The sequence below is a fragment of the Pecten maximus genome, chromosome 15 (assembly GCF_902652985.1).
Source record: "Pecten maximus chromosome 15, xPecMax1.1, whole genome shotgun sequence".
Classification (NCBI taxonomy): Eukaryota; Metazoa; Mollusca; class Bivalvia; order Pectinida; family Pectinidae; genus Pecten; species Pecten maximus.
Window position 1 is genome coordinate 1,635,592 of NC_047029.1, and position 16,775 is coordinate 1,652,366.

The 16,775-nt window shown below is 40.1% G+C and overlaps 2 protein-coding genes across 2 annotated transcripts in view; one reads left to right on the forward strand and one right to left on the reverse strand.

Annotated features, from left to right (window-relative positions):
• LOC117343602 overlaps window positions 1-16,775 on the reverse strand; it is a 178,396-nt gene that overhangs the window by 128,439 nt on the left and 33,182 nt on the right. The window lies entirely within an intron of this gene.
• Window positions 5,461-16,775, forward strand: part of LOC117343603 (probable zinc transporter protein DDB_G0269332) — a 32,437-nt gene continuing 21,122 nt past the window's right edge. Inside the window, exon 1 of the mRNA XM_033906036.1 lies at window positions 5,461-6,368. The gene's annotated coding sequence lies outside the window, so the exon portion shown is untranslated. The remainder of the gene's footprint in view (window positions 6,369-16,775) is intronic.

Consider the following 16,775-nt stretch of genomic DNA (forward strand, 5'->3'; position numbering starts at 1 on the left):
CAGTGTAATACAGGTCACTAGTCACACCTCCAGTGTAATACAGGTCAGTAGTCACACCTATAGTGTTATACTGGTCAGTAGTCACACCTCCAGTGTTATACTGGTCAGTAGTCACACCTCCAGTGTTATACTGGTCACTAGTCACACCTCCAGTGTTATACAGGTCACTAGTCACACCTCCAGTGTAATACAGGTCAGTAGTCACACCTCCAGTGTTATACTGGTCAGTAGTCACACCTCCAGTGTTATACTGGTCGGTAGTCACACCTCCAGTGTTATACAGGTCAGTAGTCACACCTCCAGTGTTATACTGGTCAGTAGTCACACCTCCAGTGCTATACTGGTCAGTAGTCACACCTCCAGTGCTATACTGGTCACTAGTCACACCTCCAGTGTTATACTGGTCACTAGTCACACCTCCAGTGTTATACAGGTTAGTAGTCACACCTCAAGTGTTATACTGGTCAGTAGTCACACCTCCTGTGTTATACTGGTCAGTAGTCACACCTCCAGTGTTATACTGGTCACAGTAGTCACACCTCCAGTGTTATACAGGTCAGTAGTCACACCTCCAGTGTTATACAGGTCACTAGTCACACCTCCAGTGTTATACTGGTCAGTAGTCACACCTCCAGTGCTATACTGGTCAGTAGTCACACCTCCAGTGTTATACTGGTCACTAGTCACACCTCCAGTGTTATACTGGTCAGTAGTCACACCTCCAGTGTTATACTGGTCACTAGTCACACCTCCAGTGTTATACTGGTCACTTGTCACACCTCCAGTGTTATACAGGTCAGAAGTCACACCTCCAGTGTTATACAGGTCACTAGTCACACCTCCAGTGTTATACAGGTCAGTAGTCACACCTCCAGTGTTATACTGGTCAGTAGTCACACCTCCAGTGTTATACTGGTCAGTAGTCACACCTCCAGTGTTATACAGGTCAGTAGTCACACCTCCAGTGTTATACAGGTCAGTAGTCACACCTCCAGTGTTATACTGGTCAGTAGTCACACCTCCAGTGTAATACTGGTCAGTTGTGACACCTCCAGTGTTATACAGGTCAGTAGTCACACCTCCAGTGTTATACTGGTCAGTTGTGACACCTCCAGTGTTATACTGGTCAGTAGTCACACCTCCAGTGTTATACTGGTCACTAGTCACACCTCCAGTGTTATACTGGTCACTTGTCACACCTCCAGTGTTATACAGGTCAGAAGTCACAACTCCTGTGTTATACTGGTCACTAGTCACACCTCCAGTGTTATACTGGTCAGTAGTCACACCTCCAGTGGTATACCGGTCAGTAGTCACACCTCCAGTGTTATATAGGTCACTAGTCACACCTCCAGTGTTATACAGGTCAGTAGTCACACCTCCAGTGTTATATAGGTCAGTAGTCACACCTCCAGTGTTATACCGGTCAGTAGTCACACCTCCAGTGTTATACAGGTCACTAGTCACACCTCCAGTGTTATACTGGTCAGTAGTCACACCTCCAGTGTTATACTGGTCACTAGTCACACCTCCAGTGTTATACTGGTCAGTAGTCACACCTCCAGTGTTATACAGGTCAGTAGTCACACCTCCAGTGTTATACAGGTCAGTAGTCACACCTCCAGTGTTATACTGGTCAGTAGTCACACCTCCAGTGTTATACTGGTCAGTAGTCACACCTCCAGTGTTATACAGGTCAGTAGTCACACCTCCAGTGTTATACAGGTCAGTAGTCACACCTCCAGTGTTATACTGGTCAGTAGTCACACCTCCAGTGTAATACTGGTCAGTTGTGACACCTCCAGTGTTATACAGGTCAGTAGTCACACCTCCAGTGTTATACTGGTCAGTTGTGACACCTCCAGTGTTATACTGGTCAGTAGTCACACCTCCAGTGTTATACTGGTCACTAGTCACACCTCCAGTGTTATACTGGTCACTTGTCACACCTCCAGTGTTATACAGGTCAGAAGTCACAACTCCTGTGTTATACTGGTCACTAGTCACACCTCCAGTGTTATACTGGTCAGTAGTCACACCTCCAGTGGTATACCGGTCAGTAGTCACACCTCCAGTGTTATATAGGTCACTAGTCACACCTCCAGTGTTATACAGGTCAGTAGTCACACCTCCAGTGTTATATAGGTCAGTAGTCACACCTCCAGTGTTATACCGGTCAGTAGTCACACCTCCAGTGTTATACAGGTCACTAGTCACACCTCCAGTGTTATACAGGTCACTAGTCACACCTCCAGTGTTATACAGGTCAGTAGTCACACATCCAGTGTTATACTGGTCAGTAGTCACACCTCCAGTGTTATACTGGTCAGTAGTCACACCTCCAGTGTTATACAGGTCAGTAGTCACACCTCCAGTGTTATACAGGTCAGTAGTCACACCTCCAGTGTTATACTGGTCAGTAGTCACACCTCCAGTGTAATACTGGTCAGTTGTGACACCTCCAGTGTTATACAGGTCAGTAGTCACACCTCCAGTGTTATACTGGTCAGTTGTGACACCTCCAGTGTTATACTGGTCAGTAGTCACACCTCCAGTGTTATACAGGTCAGTAGTCACACCTCCAGTGTTATACAGGTCACTAGTCACACCTCCAGTGTTATACAGGTCAGTAGTCACACCTCCAGTGTTATACTGGTCGGTAGTCACACCTCCAGTGTTATACTGGTCACTAGTCACACCTCCAGTGGTATACCGGTCAGTAGTCACACCTCCAGTGTTATACAGGTCAGTAGTCACACCTCCTGTGTTATACAGGTCACTAGTCACACCTCCAGTGTTATACAGGTCAGTAGTCACACCTCCAGTGTTATATACGTCTATTGTTACAGCCCTGGTATCATACAGTTCACCAATGGCACAGTGTCAGTTTGTCACACTTCCAGTGTTATATAGGTCTATTGTTACAGGCACAGTGTCAGTTTGTCACAGTTCCAGTGTTATATAGGTCTATGGTTACAGGGACAGTGTCAGTTTGTCACAGTTCCAGTGTTATATAGGTCTATTGTTACAGGCACGGTGTCAGTTTGTCACAGTTCCAGTGTTATATAGGTCTATTGTTACAGGTACAGTGTCAGTTTGTCACAGTTCCAGTGTTATATAGGTCTATTGTTACAGGGACAGTGTCAGTTTGTCACAGTTCCAGTGTTATATAGGTCTATTGTTACAGGCACGGTGTCAGTTTGTCACAGTTCCAGTGTTATATAGGTCTATTGTTACAGGTACAGTGTCAGTTTGTCACAGTTCCAGTGTTATATAGGTCTATTGTTACAGGTACAGTGTCAGTTTGTCACAGTTCCAGTGTTATATAGGTCTATTGTTACAGGTACAGTGTCAGTTTGTCACAGTTCCAGTGTTATATAGGTCTATTGTTACATGTACAGTGTCAGTTTGTCACAGTTCCAGTGTTATATAGGTCTACTGTTACAGGTACAGTGTCAGTTTGTCACAGTTCCAGTGTTATATAGGTCTATTGTTACAGGTACAGTGTCAGTTTGTCACAGTTCCAGTGTTATATAGGTCTACTGTTACAGGCACAGTGTCAGTTTGTCACAGTTCCAGTGTTATATAGGTCTATTATGTTACAGGCACAGTGTCAGTTTGTCACAGTTCCAGTGTTATATAGGTCTATTGTTACAGGTACAGTGTCAGTTTGTCACAGTTCCAGTGTTATATAGGTCTATTATGTTACAGGCACGGTGTCAGTTTGTCACAGTTCCAGTGTTATATAGGTCTATTGTTACAGGCACAGTGTCAGTTTGTCACAGTTCTAGTGTTATATAGGTCTATTGTTACAGGCACAGTGTCAGTTTGTCACAGTTCCACTGTTATATAGGTCTATTGTTACAGGTACAGTGTCAGTTTGTCACAGTTCCAGTGTTATATAGGTCTATTGTTACAGGTACGGTGTCAGTTTGTCACAGTTCCAGTGTTATATAGGTCTATTGTTACAGGCACGGTGTCAGTTTGTCACAGTTCCAGTGTTATATAGGTCTATTGTTACAGGTACAGTGTCAGTTTGTCACAGTTCCAGTGTTATATAGGTCTATTGTTACAGGGACAGTGTCAGTTTGTCACAGTTCCAGTGTTATATAGGTCTATTGTTACAGGCACGGTGTCAGTTTGTCACAGTTCCAGTGTTATATAGGTCTATTGTTACAGGCACGGTGTCAGTTTGTCACAGTTCCAGTGTTATATAGGTCTATTGTTACAGGTACAGTGTCAGTTTGTCACAGTTCCAGTGTTATATAGGTCTATTGTTACAGGCACAGTGTCAGTTTGTCACAGTTCCAGTGTTATATAGGTCTATGGTTACATGTACAGTGTCAGTTTGTCACAGTTCCAGTGTTATATAGGTCTATTGTTACAGGCACGGTGTCAGTTTGTCACAGTTCCAGTGTTATATAGGTCTATTGTTACAGGTACAGTGTCAGTTTGTCACAGTTCCAGTGTTATATACGTCTATTGTTACAGGCACAGTGTCAGTTTGTCACAGTTCCAGTGTTATATAGGTCTATTGTTACAGGCACGGTGTCAGTTTGTCACAGTTCCAGTGTTATATAGGTCTATTGTTACAGGTACAGTGTCAGTTTGTCACAGTTCCAGTGTTATATAGGTCTATTGTTACAGGTACGGTGTCAGTTTGTCACAGTTCCAGTGTTATATAGGTCTATTGTTACAGGCACGGTGTCAGTTTGTCACAGTTCCAGTGTTATATAGGTCTATTGTTACAGGTACAGTGTCAGTTTGTCACAGTTCCAGTGTTATATAGGTCTATTGTTACAGGGACAGTGTCAGTTTGTCACAGTTCCAGTGTTATATAGGTCTATTGTTACAGGCACGGTGTCAGTTTGTCACAGTTCCAGTGTTATATAGGTCTATTGTTACAGGCACGGTGTCAGTTTGTCACAGTTCCAGTGTTATATAGGTCTATTGTTACAGGTACAGTGTCAGTTTGTCACAGTTCCAGTGTTATATAGGTCTATGGTTACAGGCACAGTGCCAGTTTGTCACAGCTCCAGTGTTATATAGGTCTATTGTTACAGGCACAGTGTCAGTTTGTCACAGCTCCAGTGTTATATAGGTCTATTGTTACAAGCACAGTGTCAGTTTGTCACAGTTCCAGTGTTATATAGGTCTATTATGTTACAGGCACAGTGTCAGTTTGTCACAGTTCCAGTGTTATATAGGTCTATTGTTACAGCCCTGGTATCATACAGTTCACCAGTGACATGGTGTCAGTTTATCACAGTTCCAGTGTTATATAGGTCTAGTGTTACAGGCACAGTGTCAGTTTGTCACAGTTACAGCCCTGGTATCATACAGTTCACCAGTGACATGGTGTCAGTTTATCACAGTTCCAGTGGTACACAGTCAGTATAGGAGACCCACACTGTGGCTACACACATCTCTATGATACCTTCTAACACAGGAGGCTGTAGTGCCGTCACTCATCAGTAGCTAGTGGACTAATCTGATTTGAAAACTGTGATCACACCAACAGATCAACAAACAGCAGACTTAGTGCAAAATAATCCTATTAGCTTTAGACAAGGACAGTGAGCATCTGTCCAGGGCTGGCCAGGTGTCTGTGGAGCTTCCCACTACAGGAATGTCCAGCTGTGGGGGATGGTACATACTCATGATACTCTCAACTAATTGGAGATTTACTGGGGTGATAGCCTAACACCAAGTGCTATAGGGTATAGACAGCCTACAAACTTCCCCCATCACTAGATGTTGATGATGATATTGATATTTTACTCCCACTGCCTCAGCTTCCATTATTACAGTTCATTGTTGTGGAAAATTTTGTGAGAATTATGTTCCCGTTTGTTCTCATCAATATCAAATAGGCCTCGTCTGTGGTGTATCCCGACTGAAGCATGGTACTCAGATACGGAGGTGTCGAGGATTTACACTGAAGTGTCCAGCGTGTACTCAGTTTTAACTGGGTTATCAATAGTACACAAGTCATACTCATCTATAAAGTACCAAGGTTTAACTCAGGAGTAGAGTCGTCTTATACCAAGAACTAACTCTAGAGTGGCTATACTCTCTCACCAAGGATTAAGAAAGAGCAGAATATTGAAATTTGTTTACTGAGGATTAAGCACACGTTTACCAAGGAATAAGAATACTTGTTAACGCGGATAAGAATACTTGTTTACCAAGGATTAAGGATACTTGTCTACTGAGGATAAAGAATACTTGTTTGCCGAGGATTAAGGATACTTGTTTGCCGAGGATTAAGAATACTTGTTTACAGTGGAACAAAGCTGGATTATCGTTAACAAAGGTGATGAGAAAAAAGGATTAACGCTCCGTGAGGGATGAATTCTTAAATATTGGTAAGGCATTATTACCACATATGATTCTTCTTCCTAAAATATCTCAAGTTCTAATAATTTTAACACATTGTCTTTTTTATTATTAATACACAGGACAGTTATTGACAGTATGTTAGAGGTGGTTTGTACAGCCAACTTGATATGAAGACTTAGGTATATTACAATTTTGTTCTACCTGGTTTTCCAACTAATATAGCCTTATACTTTAATGAAAATTGGAAAGATTATATCCTCCTATTTTTTTAATCATTTTGGGGAAAATAACACATGTAGGCCCGGGAATCCATTATCTTTCAGCTTTAAAACAGGAAAACTATCAAAATAGTACAGGGTATTATGTCGTTATGGCAGTAGGATGATTGTAGAGTGGTACAAATTGAATACACGGATATATCAAAATATATATTCCTTAGAAGATATCTGGATGTGTGGCCACTAAACAGATAAAATACACCGCAATGTATATCATATACCATATACCTATATAAATATTACACTAAAGAGCTGAATGATAGACTTAGGGTTGAACGAAAAGCCTAGTGGACTCAAATTTAAAACATCCAAAATGCTCAAAAAACTCTTACATCTACAGCCATTTTGATGGTAAAAAAGCAGTGTTTTTTTAAACAGTTTTTTGTTCTTTATTTTAACAGTGACAGATTTATGATTTATCAAAGACATTCCATCGAGCTTTTACCCACACTATACTTACTAGATATTATATCTTTAAGAGATATTGCGATTTTATAAAAGACGGAAATGATTACATACACATGTATCTGTATTGTTAATGGTAGAAATTAAGGCATCTTTCAACAAAAACATGATGCTCCCTTCCGTAGTATATATATATATACTGTATGTATATAGTTCAAATATGAGAAACACTTTGGGTATCATGTATTTCAATATAAAAATCAAATATTACTATTATCATGGCAACTGCGATTATATATACATGTATCATATATATTATTAGAAATTATCTATTTCTAGTAAAATGCATCCAGCAAATGTCTGTTTGCTAGGCTCCTGTACCTATATTGGACCATACTGAAATTATTACTTACACTTAAGACCCACTATATAACATATGCTATTACTAATTATCTATTTCTAGTAATACGTATCCGGGGAACATCTCTTTGTTAGGATCCAATACGTATACCTATATTGAACCTGATGACGTCATTATTACTTACTAGACCCTATATATAATATTCTATTACTAATTATCTATTTCTAGTAATACATATCTGATGAACATCTCTTTGTTAGGATCCAGTTCCTATATTGGACCTGATGACGTTGTTATTACTTACTAGACTCTATATATAATATGCTTTTAGTAATTATCTATTTCTAGTAATAACGTACGTATCCAGCAAACATCTCTTTGTTAGGATCCAATACCTATACCTATATTGGACCTGATGACGTCGTTATTACTTACAAAACCTTATCTATATATTAGAATATACAACAATTAGTAACACAAATGATAACCAGAAATACCTGCAGCTTATACCACTGTATCACATCCATGTTCTGGATGTATTAAAACGAAACTTGTCAAAGTTGAAAATGGAAAATAAATAGCATCCAAAAATTAAGTGACGTCCATTTATAATATAATTATAAAAAGTGGAATGGCAATTAGATTTAAAATCTTAATAGATAAAAGAAATTAAAGTGGGATGAAAAACAAGATAGAAATCAGAAAATGGCTTAAAAATGAATAAATCATATAGGTTGTAGTCTCATCAACAGGCAGAAAGTCAGAAACAGGTGTCAACCAAATTATATGACTTGTAATTGGTAGTTGTCAGAAACAGGTGTAAACCAAATTAAAACTTGAAATATTTAGTTGTCAGAGACAACTGTAGACCAAATTATACCACTTGTAATAGGTAGTAGTCAGTAATAGTTGTGATCAAATCAAATGATATAACTTGTAATTAAATTGGAAATATAGACATTCCAAACCATATGACATACTCTCCAGCTGCTCTGGAATATTCTGTCAAATCCACAGTGATGAGTATAAAGCTGAACATGACAGCTGTTTGATCCCAACAGGTTTCCACCTTAATTCCTTAATTAGTATTTTACTGTATCAACTTTGATCTTTTCTATTTGTGTCCCTTAATTTTAATGAACTTACAATTACTCTGCTAGCTTTATGCTGCAATTGTTCAGATAGTTTAAATTTCCACAATTTTATCAGAAGTTTAACACATTCAAAAACCACATGTAAAACAACAAGGTGGAGTACTGACAAAATAAATTAAACAAGGGAAATAAAGACAAAAACGACAAAGAATACTGACATAATAAATAACTCAAAATCAATTAAACAACACACAGACAAAAACAACATAGAATATACTGACACAATAAATAAACCATAACTCAAAATAGATTTAAAGAGGGAATCACATATCAACAAAAATACAGATTTTTTATGGAGACTCTTGAAACAGTACACGGAAAATAAGACCAGGAGACCAATGTATTTTTGATGACTTCGGTTCTCTCTCTATATATATATAAGATTCAGAAAGGAAACTTTCTCTACTTGGGCGAAGTATCTCAATTTAGAACTCTAAAATCTAAGCATGAATCACAAGTATAGATTATTATTGATAATATAAAACATTTTATTAGTCGAACAGAAACAGCAGATTAACAGATTTTGTTTGAAGGTTGAGGCGCTAGTTTGTCAACACTTAAGTCGATAACTTTCTAAGGTTTGAAATTTTTAACAAAGACATTAATTCTCAGACATAAAAATTCATAATTTATTTGTTGTTTAAACACTGCTTTGTTACGCTGTTAGGATAGGCAGATTGTTTAAAAAGTCCATTCTATTCTTGAGCAGATTCCCTCATATATTGCTTATAAAACATTTAACGCCTGCCTTAAGTACGCCAGAAATAAACTTTGAAATCTGATCATGGGAAGTCACCTCTAAAAACCACAACCAAATTAGGTATAAGCTTCTATTCTCTAATCTGAAGTTGTAAAGTAAGATGTTCAAAACAACAGCTTTTATTTCCCCTTTTGGATTTCACGAAGGAATTCACATTTTGCAATAAATAAGATAAAATGGGGTTTTAATCCTTAGATGTACTGACAACAAGGCGTTAGAGGGAAATAACACATCAAGGTTTCAGGTTTAATTTACCATTGGTTTGCTACAATGTTGGAAGTTTCTAAGTACTTAAATAACACCACAACCTCACAGAGTTGTATGTAGAACTTATAGCAGAACAAGAGATCCCAAAGGGATCTTGGCATCCACCACGGAATGATCTTTATTGGTTCTATGTCAGACTGATGTTTTGATAACAAGGGGACCTAACATACAACACCCGGAGTAATATTGGTAACAATTCGTTAAAATCCATGATGACTGCATGATGGCCATCATTTGTTTTTCCAATATTAGTTTCAGAATTCAGCATGCAAAGTAGGGGCTAACGGAAATGTAAGAAAGAGCCATACATTTTTTTTGGAGAAATAGTGATAACAAACTTCAACTGTTATGAGGGGAAAACTTTACCAAGTTTGAGACACATCCTTCCTGTACTTCTCAAGAAATGGTGATAAAAAATTCAAATTTCAAAATGGCCACCTGTTGGCCATTTCATTTTCCGGATAAGACTCAGGCACAACCTGTCCAAGGAGAATTTACATATGAAGTTTGAGAAATATCCTGCAAGAGCTTCTCAAGAAAAAGTGATTACAAACATCAATAAATTCAAGATGGCCACCAGTGGGCCATGTTGTTTTTCTGATCTGACTCAAAATGTAATGGCACAGCTTAGGACAGAGGGAAACCAGTACCATGTACATATGAAGTTTATAAGAAATATCTTTCAAGTACTTTTGAAGAAATAATGATAAAGAGCTTTTATCAAAATCAAAGATGGACTCCTGTCAGGCATTACTGTATGTTTTTTCGATCAGATTCCAAAAGTATTGTGCACAACTAAGGACGAAATGGCACCAACAAAAGAAATTTGAGAAACATTTCATCAAAAAAAGTCCTGTGAAAAATGCTTATAAAAGAACCTTTCAATTTCTCAATAGATTTAAAACACAACTTCTTGGATGTAGTAAAATTGTGTCTATAGTTAACATTTTGTATAACAGGATTTCATCTGGGGTATTTCTGCTTCTGTAAAAATTACCATAGAAATGGTCACATCAAGTAAAAATAAGCCAACACTTCATGTCAAATCTCTTGTGGAATAACAGAAACCCAAAATAGAGGTGTCGGCATCTTAATCTGTCGATAACTCTCGGAGAACTCTCAACACAGTGCTAGCACTACTATAATGGAGGAATCTAAAAACACTCTTTAAACATTCATTGAAATGGCATTCTGTAAAACTGAAACTAATTAAAACAATTTTTTCCTAAAGAAAAATTGAATTCCATTTGGAATAGAAATTGAATATCTCTGCATGTTAAAGACAGGTTTAAGAGAAAGGTGAAAACCAACCTTAAAAGAATCTCAAGTGTGACTAATAAAGAGTATTGCCTTGGTTAGTGATCACACAATTTTGTTAACATTCATCTCTCTATTGATTTTGTCTCTGAATTTTCCTGTAATGTTGGATTTCATATTGGTCTTTTCCTCTTGGAGGTATATATAAAATAGGCCTATGTAATTCCTGATTTAATTTGAGTACAGTAGACTCTGTCTAAACTGAATTCCAGAGTCCGGTGTAGACAGAGTCCAGTGTAGACAAAGTCCGGTGTAGACAGAGTCTGGTGTAGACAGAGTCCAGTGTAGACAGAGTCCAGTGTAGACAGAGTCCGGTGTAGACAGAGTCCGGTGTAGACAGAGTCCGATGTAGACAGAGTCTGGTGTAGACAGAGTCTGGTGTAGACAGCGTCCGGTGTAGACAGAGTCTGGTGTAGACAGAGTCCGGTGTAGACAGAGTCCAGTGTAGACAGAGTCCAGTGTAGACAGAGTCTGGTGTAGACAGAGTCCGGTGTAGACAGAGTCTGGTGTAGACAGAGTCAGGTGTAGACAGAGTCCCGTGTAGACAGAGTCCCGTGTAGACAGAGTCTGGTGTAGACAGAGTCCAGTGTAGACAGATTCCAGTGTAGACAGAGTCTGGTGTAGACAGAGTCCCCTGTAGACAGAGTCTGGTGTAGACAGAGTCCAGTGTAGACAGAGTCTGGCGTAGACAGAGTCTGGTGTAGACAGAGTCCGGTGTAGACAGAGTCCAGTGTAGACAGAGTCTGGTGTAGACAGAGTCTGGTGTAGACAGAGTCCGGTGTAGACAGTGTCTGGTGTAGACAGAGTCCGGTGTAGACAGAGTCCGGTGTAGACAGAGTCCGGTGTAGATAGAGTCCGGTGTAGACAGAGTCCAGTGTAGACACAGTCCGATGTAGACAGAGTCCCGTGTAGACAGAGTCTGGTGTAGACAGAGTCCGGTGTAGACAGAGTCCGATGTAGACAGAGTCCGGTGTAGACAGAGTCCGGTGTAGACAGAGTCCGGTGTAGACAGAGTCCGGTGTAGACAGAGTCCGATGTAGACAGAGTCCGGTGTAGACAGAGTCCGGTGTAGACAGAGTCCGGTGTAGACAGAGTCCAGTGTAGACAGAGTCCAGTGTAGACAGAGTCTGATGTAGACAGAGTCCGGTGTAGACAGAGTCCGGTGTAGACAGAGTTTGGTGTAGACAGAGTCCGGTGTAGACAGAGTCCGATGTAGACAGAGTCCGGTGTAGACAGAGTCCGATGTAGACAGAGTCCGGTGTAGACAGAGTCCGATGTAGACAGAGTCCGATGTAGACAGAGTCTGGTGTAGACAGAGTCTGGTGTAGACAGAGTCTGGTGTAGACAGAGTCTGGTGTAGACAGAGTCCGGTGTAGACAGAGTCTGGTGTAGACAGAGTCCGGTGTAGACAGAGTTTGGTGTAGACAGAGTCTGGTGTAGACAGAGTCCGATGTAGACAGAGTCCAGTGTAGACAGAGTCCAGTGTAGACAGAGTCCGGTGTAGACAGAGTCCGGTGTAGACAGAGTCTGGTGTAGACAGAGTCCAGTGTAGACAGAGTCCAGTGTAGACAGAGTCCGATGTAGACAGAGTTTGGTGTAGACAGAGTCCGATGTAGACAGAGTCTGATGTAGACAGAGTCCGGTGTAGACAGAGTCTGGTGTAGACAGAGTCCGGTGTAGACAGAGTCCGGTGTAGACAGAGTTCAATGTAGACAGAGTCCGGTGTAGACAGAGTCCGGTGTAGACAGAGTCTGATGTAGACAGAGTCCGGTGTAGACAGAGTCCGGTGTAGACAGAGTCCAGTGTAGACAGAGTCCGATGTAGACAGAGTTTGGTGTAGACAGAGTCCGGTGTAGACAGAGTCCAGTGTAGACAGAGTCTGGCGTAGACAGAGTCTGGTGTAGACAGAGTCCGGTGTAGACAGAGTCCAGTGTAGACAGAGTCTGGTGTAGACAGAGTCTGGTGTAGACAGAGTCCAGTGTAGACAGAGTCCAGTGTAGACAGAGTCTGGTGTAGACAGAGTCCGGTGTAGACAGAGTCCGGTGTACACAGAGTCTGGTGTAGACAGAGTCAGGTGTAGAGAGAGTCAGGTGTAGACAGAGTCCAGTGTAGACAGAGCTAGTCCAGTGTAGACAGAGTCCAGTGTAGACAGAGTCCGGTGTAGAGAGAGTCAGGTGTAGACAGAGTTTGGTGTAGACAGAGTCCAGTGTAGACAGAGTCCGGTGTAGACAGAGTCTGGTGTAGACAGAGTCCAGTGTAGACAGAGTCCGGTGTAGACAGAGTCCGGTGTAGACAGAGTCCGGTGTAGACAGAGTTTGGTGTAGACAGAGTCTGGTGTAGACAGCGTCCGATGTAGACAGAGTCCGGTGTAGACAGAGTCCGATGTAGACAGAGTTTGGTGTAGACAGCGTCCGATGTAGACAGAGTCTGGTGTAGACAGCGTCCGATGTAGACAGAGTCCGGTGTAGACAGAGTCCGATGTAGACAGAGTCCGGTGTAGACAGAGTCCGGTGTAGACAGAGTCTGGTGTAGACAGAGTTTGGTGTAGACAGAGTCCGGTGTAGACAGAGTCCGGTGTAGACAGAGTCTGGTGTAGACAGAGTCCGGTGTAGACAGAACAGAGTTCGGTGTAGACAGAGTTTGGTGTAGACAGAGTCCAGTGTAGACAGAGTCTGATGTAGACAGAGTCCGGTGTAGACAGAACAGAGTCCGGTGTAAACAGAGTTTGGTGTAGACAGAGTCCGGTGTAGACAGAACAGAGTCCGGTGTAGACAGAGTTTGGTGTAGACAGAGTCTGGTGTAGACAGAGTCCGGTGTAGACAGAACAGAGTCCGGTGTAGACAGAGTTTGGTGTAGACAGAGTCCGGTGTAGACAGAACAGAGTCCGGTGTAGACAGAGTTTGGTGTAGACAGAGTCCAGTGTAGACAGAGTCCGGTGTAGACAGAGTCAGGTGTAGACAGAGTCCGGTGTAGACAGAACAGAGTCCGGTGTAGACAGAGTTTGGTGTAGACAGAGTCTAGTTTAGACAGGGTCCAGTTTAGACAGAGACCAGTTTAGACAGAGACCAGTTTAGACAGAGTCAAGTGTAGACAGAGTCAAGTGTAGACAGTTAGACAGAGACCAGTTTAGACATCATACATTATATGACAGAATTACTTTTATTCTAACATTAACAAATCTGACACATATCACTGGGAACCCCTCAACATCTAAATTACTGCTGAACTAATCTTGGGAAGTAAATTATTAATCCAGTAGTAAGGAATGCTATGTTTGTGACTACACATAAATCCAGCATTTAACATATGTTATACTCTAGAGCTGAATTTTGAAAATGAATTATTAATTGAACACCAGAATGGAGAGTGTTTATTGCCAAGACAGCAACATCTAACTTAGTATTCTTCAACATGGAAACATCAACAGTGAACAGCAATGGCAGGAGTACTGATGTAAGTAAATATAGATAATATAGGCACATGACTAAGTGACACAACTGATGTACCACAAACTGTCCTCAAGGAGGCCTTACTCTGTTTATACTGATGTACCACAAACTGTCCTGAAGGACTCCTTACTCTGTTTATACTGATGTAACACAAACTGTCCTCAAGGAGGCCTTACTCGGTTTATACTGATGTACCACAAACTGTCCTCAAGGAGGCCTTACTAGGTTTATACTGATGTACCACAAACTGTCCTCAAGGAGGCCTTACTAGGTTTATACTGATGTACCACAAACTGTCCTCAAGGACGCCTTACTAGGTTTATACTGATGTACCACAAACTGTCCTCAAGGAGGCCTTACTAGGTTTATACTGATGTACCACAAACTGTCCTCAAGGAGGCCTTACTAGGTTTATACTGATGTACCACAAACTGTCCACAAGGAGGCCTTACTCGGTTTATACTGATGTACCACAAACTGTCCACAAGGAGGCCTTACTAGGTTTATACTGATGTACCACAAACTGTCCTCAAGGAGGCCTTACTCTGTTTATACTGATGTACCACAAACTGTCCTCAAGGAGGCCTTACTAGGTTTATACTGATGTACCACAAACTGTCCTCAAGGAGGCCTTACTAGGTTTATACTGATGTACCACAAACTGTCCTCAAGGAGGCCTTACTCGGTTTATAAGTTTTCATCTATTAAATCACCATTTAATCTATTTACTCAACTGTTAACAGTGAAGAAAACTTAATTTTGAAACCACAAAATGTTTCTGTTTATTGATCCAGGGCATGTTCCATGTAATCGATTCTCTATAATGTCTTTAGATTTCTTGTTGTCTTTTTATTGGGCTTAAGCAGATATTGAGCATTTTCTTCACACTGTATTTCTGGGAGATGTATGAGAGCGTTTCAAGTGTGTCATATACAAAATGGCATACAACCTGCATGATCACATGAAAACCATTTGCTGTGGTAATTTGGTATGCGTGGGTCTAGTGTGTGTGACAGTGGTTCATACCACAAATATCACATTGGTTTTAAATAGAGGAAAATCCAGGACTTAACCAGGGACAGGGGTGGTGGTGGTGATCTCATATTTTTAGTCATGGCATATATATATATGTATATATAATGTATATTGTATACCAATTGCATATCAATCAATTTAGAATTGTGATTTAACTTCAGCCTCTGAATCCCCTCTGGGTCTAGCTGCTACAATGGATTTTACTATTAGGATTTTATATATATTGATACAATATCACATCCAACATCTATATCAATAATTGATTTTCAACAAGTCCCTATAGAATATTTGATTGTTAATCATACAAACATGGTGTTTTACTAAATTAACATGGGAAATCAGGGACACAATTTGACAATAAATTTACATAAATTTTTTATTTTATATCGATTTTAAAGTCCAAACTCAATAATACAGTCATAGAGTAATAAACTTACCTATAAAGAGAGACATGGTTTTAAATAAATGGAATAAAAGGCCAGATCAAATTAACAACAAAAACTTCAAATCACATAGGAGACCATTGATCAGAACCAGACCGCCTTTTTACTGTATGCCAACATTATATCAAAACATCTGAAGCACAGAACACAATAATTGATTTTAATTTATTTTAGAGATAACACAGTATTTCAATGGCCAATCAAAATACAATGTACCATATCCCTATATGAAGGCTGGTCGTAACATTTAATGGTACAGTATGAATGACCTAAAATTGATCCCAACTGACCCCTACAAATGTCATTGAAGGTTCATGGGTTAAGTAAGATGTCAGATGTAAGAAAATATTTACCATTGTTTCATAGAAAATCTATTATGCTATAAATTCTTATATAAAGGACATTGTTAAAGTAAATGAGTAAGGGGCCATAACTCCAAAAATAAACAGAAAAGACATGAGAGTCTGAGTCAGGGGCCATAAATCCAAATATTGACAGGAAAGACATGTTAGCCTGAATCAGGGGCCATAACTCCAAATAATAACAGAAAAGACATGTTAGTCTGAGTAAGGGGTCATAACTCCAAATATTAACAGGAAAGACATGTTAGTCTGAATCAGGGGCCATAACTCCAAATAATAACAGGAAAGACATAATGATATGAGTCAGGGGCCATAACTCCAAATATTAGCAGAAAAACATGATAATATGAGTCAGGGGCCATAACTCCAAATATTAACAGAAAAGACATGATAGTCTGAGTCAGGGGCCATAACTCCAAATAATAACAGGAAAGACATAATAATATGAGTCAGGGGCCATAACTCCAAATATTAGCAGAAAAACATGATAATATGAGTCAGGGGCCATAACTCCAAATATCAACAGAAAAGACATGATAGTCTGAGTCAGGGGCCATAACTCCAAATAATAACAGGAAAGACATAATAATATGAGTCAGGGG